Source organism: Triturus cristatus, chromosome 10 (assembly GCF_964204655.1).
Source record: "Triturus cristatus chromosome 10, aTriCri1.1, whole genome shotgun sequence".
NCBI lineage: Eukaryota > Metazoa > Chordata > Amphibia > Caudata > Salamandridae > Triturus > Triturus cristatus.
The window spans coordinates 1,198,458,685-1,198,473,189 of NC_140593.1; positions in this window are offsets into that span (position 1 = coordinate 1,198,458,685).

Genomic DNA, 14,505 nt, shown 5'->3' on the forward strand with positions numbered 1-14,505 from the left:
GCACCTTGGCAAGGAGGGTAATTCGGAGGGAATTCCCGAAAGGGAAGAGCGTACCCATTTTCTACAAGATCTAGAACCCAAAGGTCTGTAGTGACCGATTCCCAATCTTGCAGAAAATGGGTAAGCCGGCCCCCCACAGGACCAACATGATCCAGAATGGCAGATCTAGGGCTGCTTTGCAGTGGTGGGAGGGAGGGAGGAAGAGGAGGAAGAGAGCTTCCGACCTCGAGCACGACCTCTGATCCTGCCCCGGTAGCTCTTATACAGGGTGTTCTGTTGCTGTTGTTGCTGCTGCTTTTGCTGGGACTGCCTGTAAGTCCAAAAGGACGACCTTCCAAAGCCTCTGTATCTCCTAAAAGAACCCCTAGGCTGTGTCTGCAGACCCAGAGATTTGGCCGTGGCTTTGCTTTCCTTGAGTCTTTCCAATGCTGCATCAGCCTTTTTACCAAAAAGCCCAGAATCGTCAAAAGGCAGGTCCAGAAGTGTTACCTGCACATCAGGGGAGAACTCAGATGATTTCAGCCACGCACTCCTCCTCGTGGCGACCGAGGAGCCCATAATTCTGGCGACAGAGTCCGCAGTGTCCAGGCCACTCTGGATAACCTGACGCACTGCCCCTGAGTGTCTGACAGCACTTCATTAAAGTTCTGCCTGTCTTCCTCGGATAACTTAAGAGCCAGCTGTTTAGCAGAATCCACGAGAGCATGGATATAACGGCCCAAGAGACAGGTGGTATTTGTTGACTTTAAGGCCATACTAGCCGAGGAGAAAACTTTCTTGGCCGATTGGTCAAGCTTTTTAGCGTCCCTGTCACTAGGAACCTGTGGAAAGGCACCGGAAGACCTCTTAGAGCAAGCAGCCCGAACCACCAGACTTACCGGAGAAGGATGGGAAGTTAGAAGGTCTGGATCACCTGGAGCCACCCTGTACCTTCTAGCCACAGTTTCAGAAAACACAGAAGCTGAAAAGGGCTTTCGCCAAACCTCCATGACTGGTTCAGTGATGGCCTCATTAAATGGTAGTAAAGTGGAGGGAGAATGTAAAACCTCAGTAAGGATGTTAGGTTTGAATTCAGCAGTTGGCAGCTGTAAATCCAAAAGCTCCGCTGCTTTCCTAATGATCGTGTGGTAGGGAGCCACATCTTTAGAGGGAGTATCAGCTGGAGGAGTCATCTCCCACTCTGGTGACAAATCTAGGCCACTAGCCTCCTTCAATTCCTCAAACAAGTAATCAGACTCCATGAGCTCACCCTCTTCCATCACTTCAACCTGGTACCTTTGCTCCTCCAGGACCCTTTGAGCTTCTCGCCTAGACCTAATCCTCAGGACCGGCGTTGGCGGTGCCACAACTGACTCCGACGGCGCTGGAGCCGGCGTCGAACACGAATCCGGAGGAGCAGCCGGAGTCAAACGAGGTCGAGCTGGAGCCGGAGACGATGCAAGCGGCGTCGATGTCCTCGGCGCCGGGAAATGCCAAGACAGCGTCGCTGGGAAAAAAGGCATAAATGGAGCCTGAGCCTAGGTTTGAGGAACCCCCAGATTAAAAGCCATTGAACCCATGGGAACCGAAGGTGCTCCAAAGGGGTACATCGCTCTCGTGAAGACGCCATACATTGCATTTAAATAATGCGATGCGTCTTGTCCCGGGCCTGGAAAGGGGGGTTAAGGCTCAGATTGAGGCATAACCGGACTCGGGCCAATCGGCGCCGACGGTGGTGCCAGCGGAGTTGAAGACTCATCAGGAGCCAGAGCTTCTTCAACCGGAGCCGGAGAACGTGTCGGCATCGATGATGGAGCCAAAGCCGGAGAGTGCTCCGGTGAAGCCGCAGGCGAGATCAGGCAAACAGGAGAAGCAGGATTTGAGACAGGAGAGGGAGAAATATAGTCCTTACGACGTCGAGTAGGCGAAGCCGATCTCGGAGCCGCTTCCTTATCCGAACGGCGTCGAGAGCCATGCCTCTTCTTCTTTTTATGCTTCTTGGACTTAGAAGCATGACCCGACATCGGCTTCGACGCCGACCTTGACCTCGACCTTGACCTCGATCTGGAACGTCTTCGACCTCTCTTCTCTTTTTCATCCTTGCTATAAACAACTTAGTTTCTCTTTCTTTTAAGGCCTTAGTGATCCGACGACAGGCACCAGACACAGTCCTCGTGCAGATCCGTGATGGACATGTGCTTACCGCACTCTCTATACGGCTTGAATCCAGACTTCTTCGTTGACATCTTTGAACAAGAAGCAAGAAGAAGGAGAAACACCAGCAGAAACACAAAGTAACTAGCCAAAGCTATGGAGAGTCCCAGAAAACCGTTAGCGTCGATGGCACGGAAAAAAGGGAACTGACGTCATCACGCCGACGAGGTCCTCTTATGGATCCTGTGACGTCAGCGGAGCCGCGAGCAGAGCCGTGCTTCTGTGACGTCGTCCTCGTCGGCGTGGAGAGCTACAAAAGTTTCTGAATGTTGGTGGCGCTGGGGATATTCACAATGTGAGGAATCCACTGGCAAATGTATCCATTCGAATAATAAAATTTAGAAGGACGTAAAAGAGCGAATAGCAAAATATGAATTGAGAATTAAAGAAAGAAAAGCAAATAAATTCCTACGTGATCATTTAGATATCAAGGAGGACAAATCTATACATTCGCAAGACACTTTGATATCTAAGAAGACAAAAAGTACAAGCCACTAATAAGTCACATCAAGAACAATCTTGCCGTGAAATCAGCTTTGACACAGGATCTAGCCAGAAGGGACAGCACAGCTACTAGATTCACTGTATCGATGAGCGCATTTTTTACAACATGACCAACAAATACACCACAGAGCAACGAGGTGGAAACAAAGGAGGGGTGGCCAACGACAAAGAAGGAAAACGAGAAGAAGCAATAGGGAGGTCTACACGGAACCAGAAGAAAAAAACCAGGTAGAAAATCACATCAAAACGGTTGTAAATTTTAGTTTAACACCTCTTACTGAAGAAGACATTAAAACTTTAGAATTGAGATTATCGCATTGCCATAGGAATAATCTTAAGTACTCTGAAACCGGAATTGATTTTTACAAATTCATTAGGAAATTAAAATTAAGTAAAATATTTAAACTACAAGAGACATCGACTTCCAGTAAAGAGAATATGACAAGAGATAAAATGCAGGTACAAACCAATCCATCGCGCAATCTCATGGTAGCAGACTTGGAAGGCAGAACAGAGGTTGATCAATGGACAACACAGGGTCCCTCAGAATTGAATATGGTGGCTATTATCATGGAAGGAGGGGGTGTAACTCCCTTCTGGCCAAAATCTAAATACATCCCACAGATGGCAAAGGATAACCTGGACATTTTATCTGAAAATATAATTAGAGACTTAAATCACATCAATTGGACTACCACAAATAATTGGGACGGATTTGATCAGAGAGATAAAATGTTCTTTAAATCCATAAAGAAATTTCAAGATATAGATAATGTGTTATTTAAGCCATCAGATAAAGGTGGCAATGTTTTCCTGTGGGATCGAGGACTATATCTTAATGAAGCAATGTCCCAACTGAGAGAATGTCACATTCCAGTAACTATTAATGTGTACATGTCAGTCCAAGGGGAATTAATTCAGAGATTCACTTTTTAGAAGGATCAGGATCTCTCTTTTTTTGAAAAACAAGAGAAAAAGAACAGCATATACAATTTAAGCTTAGAGAATTACATTAATATAAGGAATGTTAAGTAATAAAAAAATCATCGTTATAACAATCATGCTGTAAATAAAGCGAGGAGAAGAAAAGGAAAAAGAGGGGGGTGAAACATAATCTAACTCTATCAACCTTTTTGAGAAAGAAACAACAAGGTAGAAAGTTTAACACTGTAAGCATAAAAGGAAAATACCTAGGAAATAAGAGAATCTCAATATAAACTAATTTTAGTACATAAACAGTAACAATATCCTTATTTTGTGAAATAAGACAACAAGGTGAAATTAAGGTGGTTTCAGGACATCATCAGCAACATAAACAACATTAGAGGGGGACCAAGATAATTATGTAGTTAGGGGACGCCATAAGAGATCTCGCTTAATAGCTAAAGAAATAGGGTTAACAAAATTGGTATCAAGCCTGTGATGAAAGCATACGGCGTTCCACCACGCTCTGAAATTAACTTTGTCAGTTTGTCTCCAATTTGAGGTTATTAGATGTGAAGCGAGAGCCAATAATAAATCTAGCAACTTGAAATTAGCTGGTGATTGAGGCCAGTGAGGGGACAGGGAACCTAAAAAAATATTAGATAAGGAGAAAGAGATGTTAACTTTAAAGAACTTTTTAATCTGGGACCAAACTAGTTGCCAGAAATGAGCAATACTGGGACATTTAAATAACATATGTTTTAAATCGGCGTTAGAGTTAGAACAGGACCAACAGATAGACGAAGTAGTGTGTGAAAAGGAAGCTAATTTTGCAGGGGAAAGTAATAATCGTTGATAGACAAAATAAAGGATTTGAGAGGTGTTAGCTGCTCTTGAGGTTTTGTGAATTGTAAGTCAAAATGTATCCCATAAGGAGGTTGGCCAGCACTGTTGCAGATCCCTTTCCCACGCCAATACAGTTTTTGATGTAAATCTCTCCAAAGGCAATAATAGAAACTTATAAATAGAAGAAGCCGAGGGGGATGAGTCCAGAATGGGAAATAGAGAGGAACAAGTTATAGGAAGAGCGGGGTTAGTCGGTAATGCAATACTGATCAAGCGAAGGAAGTAGAGAATTATATTGTTTACGAAAAGAATTAGGTAATGAAAACTTTGCTTGTAGATCAGAGAAGAATAGGGGAAGATTATTATTTAAAAGTTGGGAAATCCAGAGTAATCCCTTGGATCTCCAAGATTTCCAATAAATGGTACGATTCCTAATGCATAATAATTTATTGTGCCAAATAGGTTGTTGAGACAGTAAGGCAATAGAAGGGTAAGAAAAAGGTAGAAATGGGGTTAGAAGCAAATGAGAATGAGAAATAATAGGAGAGCGTACAGAAGAAATATTGTTGGTAAAAACGAGAAACTCCTGAAATGCAAAGGGAGAAAATATAGACTTCTCTATGGAAAGCCACACAGGGGGATGAGTGGGAAATTCTGAAGAAAGCCAACAGGAAGATTGTTTCAGAGAAAAGGCCTGATGATAAGATTTGAAATCTGGAAATCGAAGACCTCCATTAGATTTATCCTTTTTTGAAGAAGATAAGGCTATTCGAGGGGATTTGTTTTTCCATAGAAATTTAGTTAAAAGTCTCTGGGAATATGCACAGGTATCATAGAAAGAGTATATAAAATCAATGGGGTGAGCATCATCTTAATGGAATCAAGTCAACACCACCAAGATAGAAAAAGAGGATGCCAACGTGTAATATTATCATTTAGTGATTTTATAATATGATCAAAATTGAGTTTTAAAGTTTCAGGGATAAAAGAAGAAAAACATAGACCTAGATATTTGATTTTAGAGGATTGCCAAGAAAAACCTGTATGGGTGAAATATTGTTTGAGGCATAAAACATTAATTGGTAAGACTTCACATTTATCTGGATTGAGACAGTATCCTGATAATTGAGAGAAAGTATTAACCTGATGAAAGAAGGGAGGGAGGGAAGTGGTCGGATTAGAACAATAGAAAAAAATATTCTCTGTGTAAACAGACATTTTAACCTGATGAGAATCAAGTTAAAAAGCAGACATCTGAGCATCTTTAGTTAAAAAGGGCTCCAATGCTATTACAAATAACAACGGAGACAAAAGACAACCTTGTCTTACTCCTCTGAGAAGAGAAAAGTAATCTGAGGATTTGCCATTAACGAAAATAGAAGCTCTGGGACCAGAGTAAAGCAATGAAATTAAGGAGATTAATTTAGGAGGAAAACCTATCCATTTTAAAGCATGAAACATAAAATCACAACCAATCCTGTCAAATGCTTTTTCAGCATCTAAAGTTAGGCAGCAATAGGATAATCTAAGGAGGAAGCCTTACTGAGGATATTAAAGAAGACTTTAGAATTATCGGAGGATAAGCGACCTTTTACAAAGCAGGATTTTTCAGGTCCAATAAGTTCAGGTAAGATAGGATCGATGCATAATGCTAACATTTTTGCAAAAATCTTATAGTAGTTATTGACTAAAGAGATGGGGCGATAGTTTTTACAAAGGGAGGGGTCTTTGTTGTCCTTTGGGATTAGACATATAATGGCTTCTTGAAAAGTGCCATGAGATGAACCATTAGTAATAAAGGAATTAAATAAGAGTAAAAGATTTGGAAGAAGGAGTTTAGCAAAATGTTTGTAAAACTCAACAGTAAATCCATCAGGACCAGAGGCCTTCCCACGTCACAAGACCGAAATAGCATGGGTGATGTCAGTTAATGTAATCTCAAGTTCCAAAAGAATCAAATCAATGGAATCAGAGGGAGGAGGATTAATAGATTGAAGATCAGAGGATAAATCTATTTGAGTTGGTTGAGTCTCTGGAGTATATACATTTTTATAGAAGGAGATACATTCATTTAAGATATCCTCATCTTTCAATAGAAGAGACCCATTAGTACTTTGTAAATAGTCTATTCTAGTTCTTTCTCTCTTCATTTTTAAGTAATTGGCCAATACTTTCCCAATTTTATTTTGCCTGCCCTATTAGCGAGCGCTACACTTTAAAAGATAGGAAGAAGCAGCTTCTGTCGAAAATCTGTTAAAAGTAATTTTGTCGTCAATAGGATTTTTTAGAGAAGTAATTGGGTAGATTGTACTTCAAAAGATTGTTTCTTTTGTGAGACAAAATTCATTATAAAACCTCTGGCTGCCGCCTTAAAGGAATCCCAAATCATAACAGGAGAAGAGTCTGGAGTTGAATTAATAGCAAAAAACTCAAAGGCAAAATAACTGAATTGGATAAAGAAGTTAGGGTCCGCAAGTAATGAATTGTTAAAATGCCATCTACCGGTATGAGGAGTAAAAGGTATTAGATCGAAATCAACAAAAACTGGAGCATGGTCTGAAATTAAAATAGATCCTATCTTAGAATGTAGGGCATGTTGAGCTAAAGGCTTACTAAGAAAGAGATAGTCAATACGGGATTGTGTTTGATGTGGAAGTGAAAAGTGTGTATATTAACTGAGATCTGGATGACAAAGACTCCAAATATCAACAAGGGACCTACGTGTAAGGAGGAGGTAAATTGTGAGTGCATTTTAGTATTTACAAATTTGACAGACGAATGTCGATCCAATAAGGGGTCAAGTATTTGATTGCAATCACCGCCAAAAACAATATACTCATCATCATATGAAATAATGTATCAGAGATTTGTGTCCAGAAAACCTTATCAACATTGACAGGGCCATACACATTGAAAATAACTATGGGTATGTTATCAATAAGAAGTTTAACAATAACCCAACGTCCATCGGAATCAGTTTCTTGGTGAACAACGGAAACATTGAGCTTCTTATGACAAAGAATCAGAACTCCATTTTTCTTACCTAAAGCTGGAGAAGAGAAACCCTTTCCCACCCAACATCATTTCAGTTTGGAAGCTTCAGATAAATGAGTTTCTTGAAGAAGTGCAACGTCAGTTTTTAAATTAGCTATATGAGATAGCACCCGTTGTCTTTTAATGGGATTATTTAATCCCTTAATATTCCATGTAGTAACTCTGAATGTGGGTAAAAAGCATTAACATGAACATTCTCTAAGCAAACAGTGAAAAATTCAAACTTTGAATTAAAATAAAGTAGAAGAAAAAGAGTGTGAAGAGAGAAGGTAATAGAATAAAGACTAAAAAGAACAAAAAGAAGTGGAAGGATGAGGAAGGAAGTAACATAAGCATCACTAAACATACATTGCCATAATCAGTCATAAACATATAATTCAATAAAGAAGATTAATGGGCAGAAGAAGAAATGCAAAAAAGTGTGGAGAGAAGAGACCTTAAAAAAGAATAACAAAGAGAGATAGATAAGATGGAGAACAAAAAGATAGTACATGTCATACAAATGACGACTGAAGAACATACCTACAACACATCACGAAGTGGTGGGATGGCTACATCACAAGATGACGACGACGACACCATCAGAGCTCTGCCGAGCCCTCAAAGGGACGAAGGGTAGAACTTCAACAAGAGGGGGGAAATCATAAGGGAAACAATAACGGGAGAAGAACTATACCTGTATAAGAGAAGGGATAATACATGTAGATGAAATAAAGCATGTAATGTGAAAGAAAGAAGAAATAATAGGTAAGAAACACATCTTAATACATGAGACAAGACAAATATATAAGCAAAACAACGATCAAGGAATTACATATATGAAGAAACAATCGGCCAAGGTGAAGTAAAATAATAAATCAAGCAGGCTTTGAAGTGTCCATTGCAACCGCTCCATGTTGACGAAGGAATTCCTGCACTATGACTGGATCATCAAATGTGGTGGTCTTTTCCTTATATGTGACTTTGAAAAGGCAGGGATGGATAAGTCTGAATCTGGCATTTAGAGATCGCAATTGAGGGCGAAGATCAAGGAATTTTTCCCGACGATCAGCTGTAACCTTAGCCACATCTTGAGAGAAAAATAGGCGTTGACCCTCCGACAAAATTTGTTTTTGGTATTTGACGGCAGACAAGACTTGGAGAAGGTCTGTATATTGCAGGAAAAACATGATGACTCCTCGAGGTTTTGAGGAGATCCTGGGTCCAAGTTTTTGAGCCCTTTGGATATTGAGAGGAGATGTAGTAGGGAGGTCCAAGAGCTTAGGCAAGAATGTTTGAAAAAAGATGGCTGGGTTGGAGCCCTCTGTATTCTCAGGAGGACCATAAATTTGGAGGTTATTTATGCAATTATGATCTTCTAAATCCTCCGACTGTTTCTTAAGCAGGGATATCTCAGATTCCAGAACGGAAATGCGAGAGCACGAGACCTGCAAAGAATCTGTTCTCTGTTCCATCACAAGCATATGCGAATCCAGTGAGAATCATTTGTCATCCAGATGCTAGAAAGTTTTATTGGTCTCTTCAACGAAAAGTTTCAGAGCATACATTTCCTTGAGAATTATATCCATGGAGGCCGAGGATGAGTTCACTGGAGAAGGAGGGTCCTTTTTCGGTCACTTGCTGAGTATTGCAGGTAGCTTACTTGATAAATGTGATTTTGGAATGGTACGGGATGCCTGATCAGGTTTCTGAGGCAAAACATCCTCCATTTCATTAAGAGGAGATTCAGAGTCTGATAGCATGGTAAGTTTGGAGGAAGTAGTGAGCTTAAGGTTTCTTAGTCTTCCCGTAGAAAAAATACAGGGAACAGAATAAGCAATATTTAATTGTAACCATCCAAAGAGCAGTTAAATAGAATCTCAATTCTATGAAGAAGTCATTGGGGCACCTTCTCAGTCAGTCAAAAACACCATGAGTAGTGATAAAAAGTGACATAATTAGGGTGTCTAAACTCTTCTAGAGTAATGAGGAAAGTCAAGCCATAAGAAGAACGATATCCGAAAAAGGAAGGCACAAAACATCTTTGCACAGTACTGGAATGGATGAATGGAATGGAATAGATTTTCAATAGGCATAATGCGCACACTTAAAGATAATACTGAAATACAGATACATGAAAAAAGGCAGTTAAAAGCCTCTCCAAATACATTCACAGACTGTTGCAGCGTTGATAGAGCAGCAATGCGATGAAACATGCACAGGTTAATGGTCAGTTGAGGAAAAAAGTCAAAAATTATTCAGAAGACACTCAGCTGACAAGAAGCAAGAAAAAGGAATCACAAAACGGCAGCCGTGAATAAACAACTAAGCAGCCTCAGCTTTCCAAAGCAGCAGGAAAAAACTCAGGGAATCTAAACCAGAAAAAAGTCATTTGCTCATTTGAAAGAACAGCCACACAATTTTTCTTTCCTCAGGACTTGAAAGAGGAGCACACACAAAGGGAATCCTCAAAACGATGGAGGGATCTCGGAACTCAAAATGGCGGCCATTATACATGAAGAAACTGGGCATCTCGCCGAAAATGAGAAAAACAGGAAAATGTCACACCTGAACAGACCGGAGGCTTCCCACTGCAGGGTCTCGTCAGGCGCTCGTGTCTCCACTCCAGAAATGAGGTGTTCTCCGCACAAAATGGAGTCATTAGGAGACCCTCGGTGAGGAGCTCTGCAGTCACGCCGCCATCTTGTCCGGCGTCCAAACCACGCTATCCAGGAATTCTTGAGTTGGGATGAGTACCGTTTTATAAAACAGGATCAAACAACAAAACCTACCTTTTACATGATACGAAAGGTACATTAGGGTTTAGTGAGGCCTCCTGGAAGACCTATAATTGCAGCACAAAATAGCCTATTTGAAAATGTTTCAAAATATATAGAGAATTTTGTAAATCCTATAGTCACTACTCTCCCTTCCCATATAAAAGACACATCAGATTTTCTTAAACACATTTATGATGCGGAGTGGGAGTCGGACATGTTGCTAATGACCCTAGATTGATTCACCTTATATACAAGTATACAAAGTCGCGATGGTCTAAGGGCAGTGCAACATTTCCTTCGCATGAGACCTATAGGTTTTGCTTTTCACAACACCATGCTTTTGGAAACAAATGATAAGATTGGTGTTTAACTAGGAACATTTTTATATTAGATAATCAGCTTTATCCACAACAAAGAGGAAAAGCTATGGGCACCTGCTTCGCCCCCACTTATGCAAATGTGCATATGGGCTGATGGGAGGAGCAGGTGCTCGGAGGTCACACTATGGAACATTGGCTGAAACATACAGTATTATGGCTCGGGTATATCGATGACCAGTTTGTGCTGTGGCAGGGCACAGAGAGGCAAGCTGAACAATTTGTGAGTGAACTCAATAACAACAATCTTAACTTGAGATTTACGGGAAAAATGAGTCCCACATCTGCAGAATTCCTAGATGTTCTTATTAGGGTAGGAGAAGAAAAGTTAGAAACTTCAATATTCAGAAAACCAACTGCAGGTGATACAATCCTCCATGCAAGTAGTTTTCATCCTGCCCATTTGATTACAAGCATTCCTTTTGGATTTGCAGCATAAAGGGTGAATATGACAGAACAGAGAAAGAAATGATGAATAGTTTTAAACAGCGAGAGTATTCAGATGTCATATTAAATGCTGCTTCAAAGTGAACCCGCAAGTTAGATAGGGAAAAAACCCTGCTTAAGCCTGTGATGACAAGCTCAAAGAAAAAAGACATGACACAACCACATAAATTTATAACTACATATCATAAAGAACAGGCGAGGGTGAGACATGCCATGCAAAAACATTGGCATCTGTTAAAGGAAGATCCTGTTATAGGCATAATGTTGTCTAGACACCCTCAGATAAACTACAGAACATCCAAATCAATGAGGGACTATTTGATTAAAAGTGAATACAATGAAAGTACAAATCACAAGACATGGTCGGCACAACAGGATGGTTTTAAGAAATGCAGGTGCAAAGCCTGTAAAAATGGTAAACATTTTGTAACTCTAGTCACACCGTTTAAAACACCAAATGAACACTGTCAAATGACAGAATCAGTCGAGGAACCTCAGTTTTCATTATATCAATTTCCTCTCCTAGATTCCACCTCACTTGACCTGATCATGTCTAAGGTAACTTCAGGCTCTCCCATTGATCCTGCTCGTCCTCAGTCACTTGCCCTGGTCACTAATACTATTTGTCCCGTCGTTCTTGATATATAAAATTTATCTATTTCGTCTGGTGTGGTCCCTCCTACTTGAAAATGCGCCCGGGTGAAGGCGCTCTTAAAAAAACCTTCTCTTGCCCAGTCCAACCTGACTAATTATTGTCCCATATCTCTCCTCCCTTGGTTGAGCAAATTGCTTGAGAAACATGCAAACACCATGTTAGTAGAGTACTTGGAGTCCAATCATCTTCTTCACTGCTCTCAAACTGGCTTTCGCCCTCAGCTGGGGACGGAGACTGCCCTTTTAGCTGTAACCGAGGAGGCGAGGAAGATTGTAGATCGAGGCGGCATGGCGGCAATTATTCTTCTTGATCTCAGTGCCGCATCCGACACTGTCAATCATGACACTCTGATGTGCCGCCTTAAACACCTTGGTGTTTCCGGCTCGGCCTTAGCTTGGTTTTGATCTTTTCTTACTGACCGTTTTTTCCATGTGTTTGAAGGGGATGTGGTGTCTAACCAGCTGCCGCTAAGCTGTGGGGTACCTCAGGGCTTGTCCTTGAGCCCCACGTTGTTTAATGTCTATATGACCCCCCTAGCTGAGATTGCCCATCCTTTCGGAATAAAAATTGTCACCTATGCAGATGACACTCAGCTCGTGGTGGCATTAAACCACCCCGAGAGGTCATCTGGCTCTCTGGGTCCTTGCCTAGAAGCAGTTGCCAGATGAATGGAACTTTCTCGCCTGGACTATGGTAACGCCCTTTATCTGGGATCCCCTCATTTTACCTCTCATAAGCTTCAGGTGATCCAGAACTGTGCGGCTCGCCTGCTTCTTCAGATCCCTCTCAGGCAATCGGCTGAACCCGCATTGAGGAGCCTCCCTGTTAGAGCACGAATACAATTCAAGGCTATGTGCTTGGCACACAAAGCCTTTTGGCGTAAGGGCCCAGCTATTGTTCATTCTCTCATCACTCCTTACCATCCATTGCGTAATCTTCGTTCTAGTTCCTCTTTGCTGGCTGTTGCTGTCAAAATACGAAGATCTAGATGGGGTGGTCGCTCTTTCTCTTTCAATGCTGCTAAACTTTGGAATGCCCTTCCGCACAATCTTCGGACGGAACCAAGTCTATCAACTTTTCGGAAACTTCTGAAAACCTACCTTTTCAAGGATTCCCCTTAAGTTCTCTAACCACTATCCTTATCTCACGTCTGTAGCGCTGGGAGGCCTCAGGGTAGCCATGCGCTATATAAGTGTAATTTCATTCATTCCTTCAAAAAGAGAATCAAAGTGAGGGGCAAAATAACATGCATATCAAACTTTGTTGTGCACATCTTTAACTGTCCTTGTCAGAAAATGTATATAGGGGGTACCATCTTGCCCTTGCATAAAACAATATTACAGCACATAAGAGCGATTACAAATAAAGATCGGAGTTACCCCATTGCATGCCACTTTGAAAAACACCATCAAAGTAACCCTAAAGATTAAAGGTACAGCTGTATAGTACAAGTCCCCAAGGGTCTAGATGGGTGGTGACAGGGAGAAGGAATTACGTAAATCGGAAACATCGTTAATTTTGGAACTAGACAGTAAAGAACCGTTTGGTTTTAATATGGATGAAGAATTATATACATGTCTTCTTTAAACTGAGTTAGGCAGAACTCATTCCCCTAAGGCGCTGCTGTATGAATTATAGTTCTTAGAAAGCATTTCATTGGGTATTCAGTAAGATATTAGGGCACTTAGATTTTTCAGAACCTTGCTAAGGAAAATTTAGATAATATTTATATAACTCATATTTACTGAAGGGTAAGAAGTATTTTTATACTATTTTATATAGGGATTTTTTGGACAGCTATATCCATTTGGATAATAAAATGTGTCATTATTGGTAATAATTTAAATGTCTACGCATAGGTTTGCACAAAGCACTTTAATTTGATTTGATACACTAAATATAGACGCATCCTTTCACTCCCTATTATTTGTATTACGATAAATTAGAGAATCTCTATATATAGTTATATGTCTAATCAGAGCAATGTAAAGGTTATGGTATTTATTTAAGCACAGTGCACTTTTTTATGGTGACAGGACACTGTGAAAGGGGATTACAAACTGGCACTGGCCTATAAAATTAATACGATCTAATTTTGAATTGACACTAAATATGAGTTTCATAACAGGCAATTATTGCAATTGGTTTTAAAGTCAATAAGAGGTTTTATAGACATTGATTTTAAAATTATGAATATTTATTGAGAATGTTCTTTGGATATTTGAAATAAGTGAGATAAATGTGTGGAACTATCCATAGTATAAAGAACGCAAATTAAGACTTTATTTAATTGTAGGCTGTATAATTAATTGATTAAGCAGTTGATCACTTTTGGAATGTAGTGTGGTAAATGCCATGAATTTTACTCACTCAAAGATGGCAATAGCATAAGCATTCCCCGTAACCGAAATATGTTTTTTATGTTTATTATCACTGTTGTATTTATTCACACAAAAGATGGCGCACATTGTCGTGAACAAGATTGTCAGGAGCAATAGAAACACGTCGACATACATTCCTACGCGTAAATAAATATGAAAAAGAAACTCAACGAGGAGTGCCGTTGTATCTCCTTATGTAGAAAGTTGATACGTTCTTTGGAATATTGAGGGCTTAGCGGAAGCTGTGTCTTGATGGCACCACCGACTTCAGGAAGCAAGTCAGCAGCCGCATTGTACATGGGAAACAAATTATATATATATATATATATATATATATATATATATATATATATATATATATATAT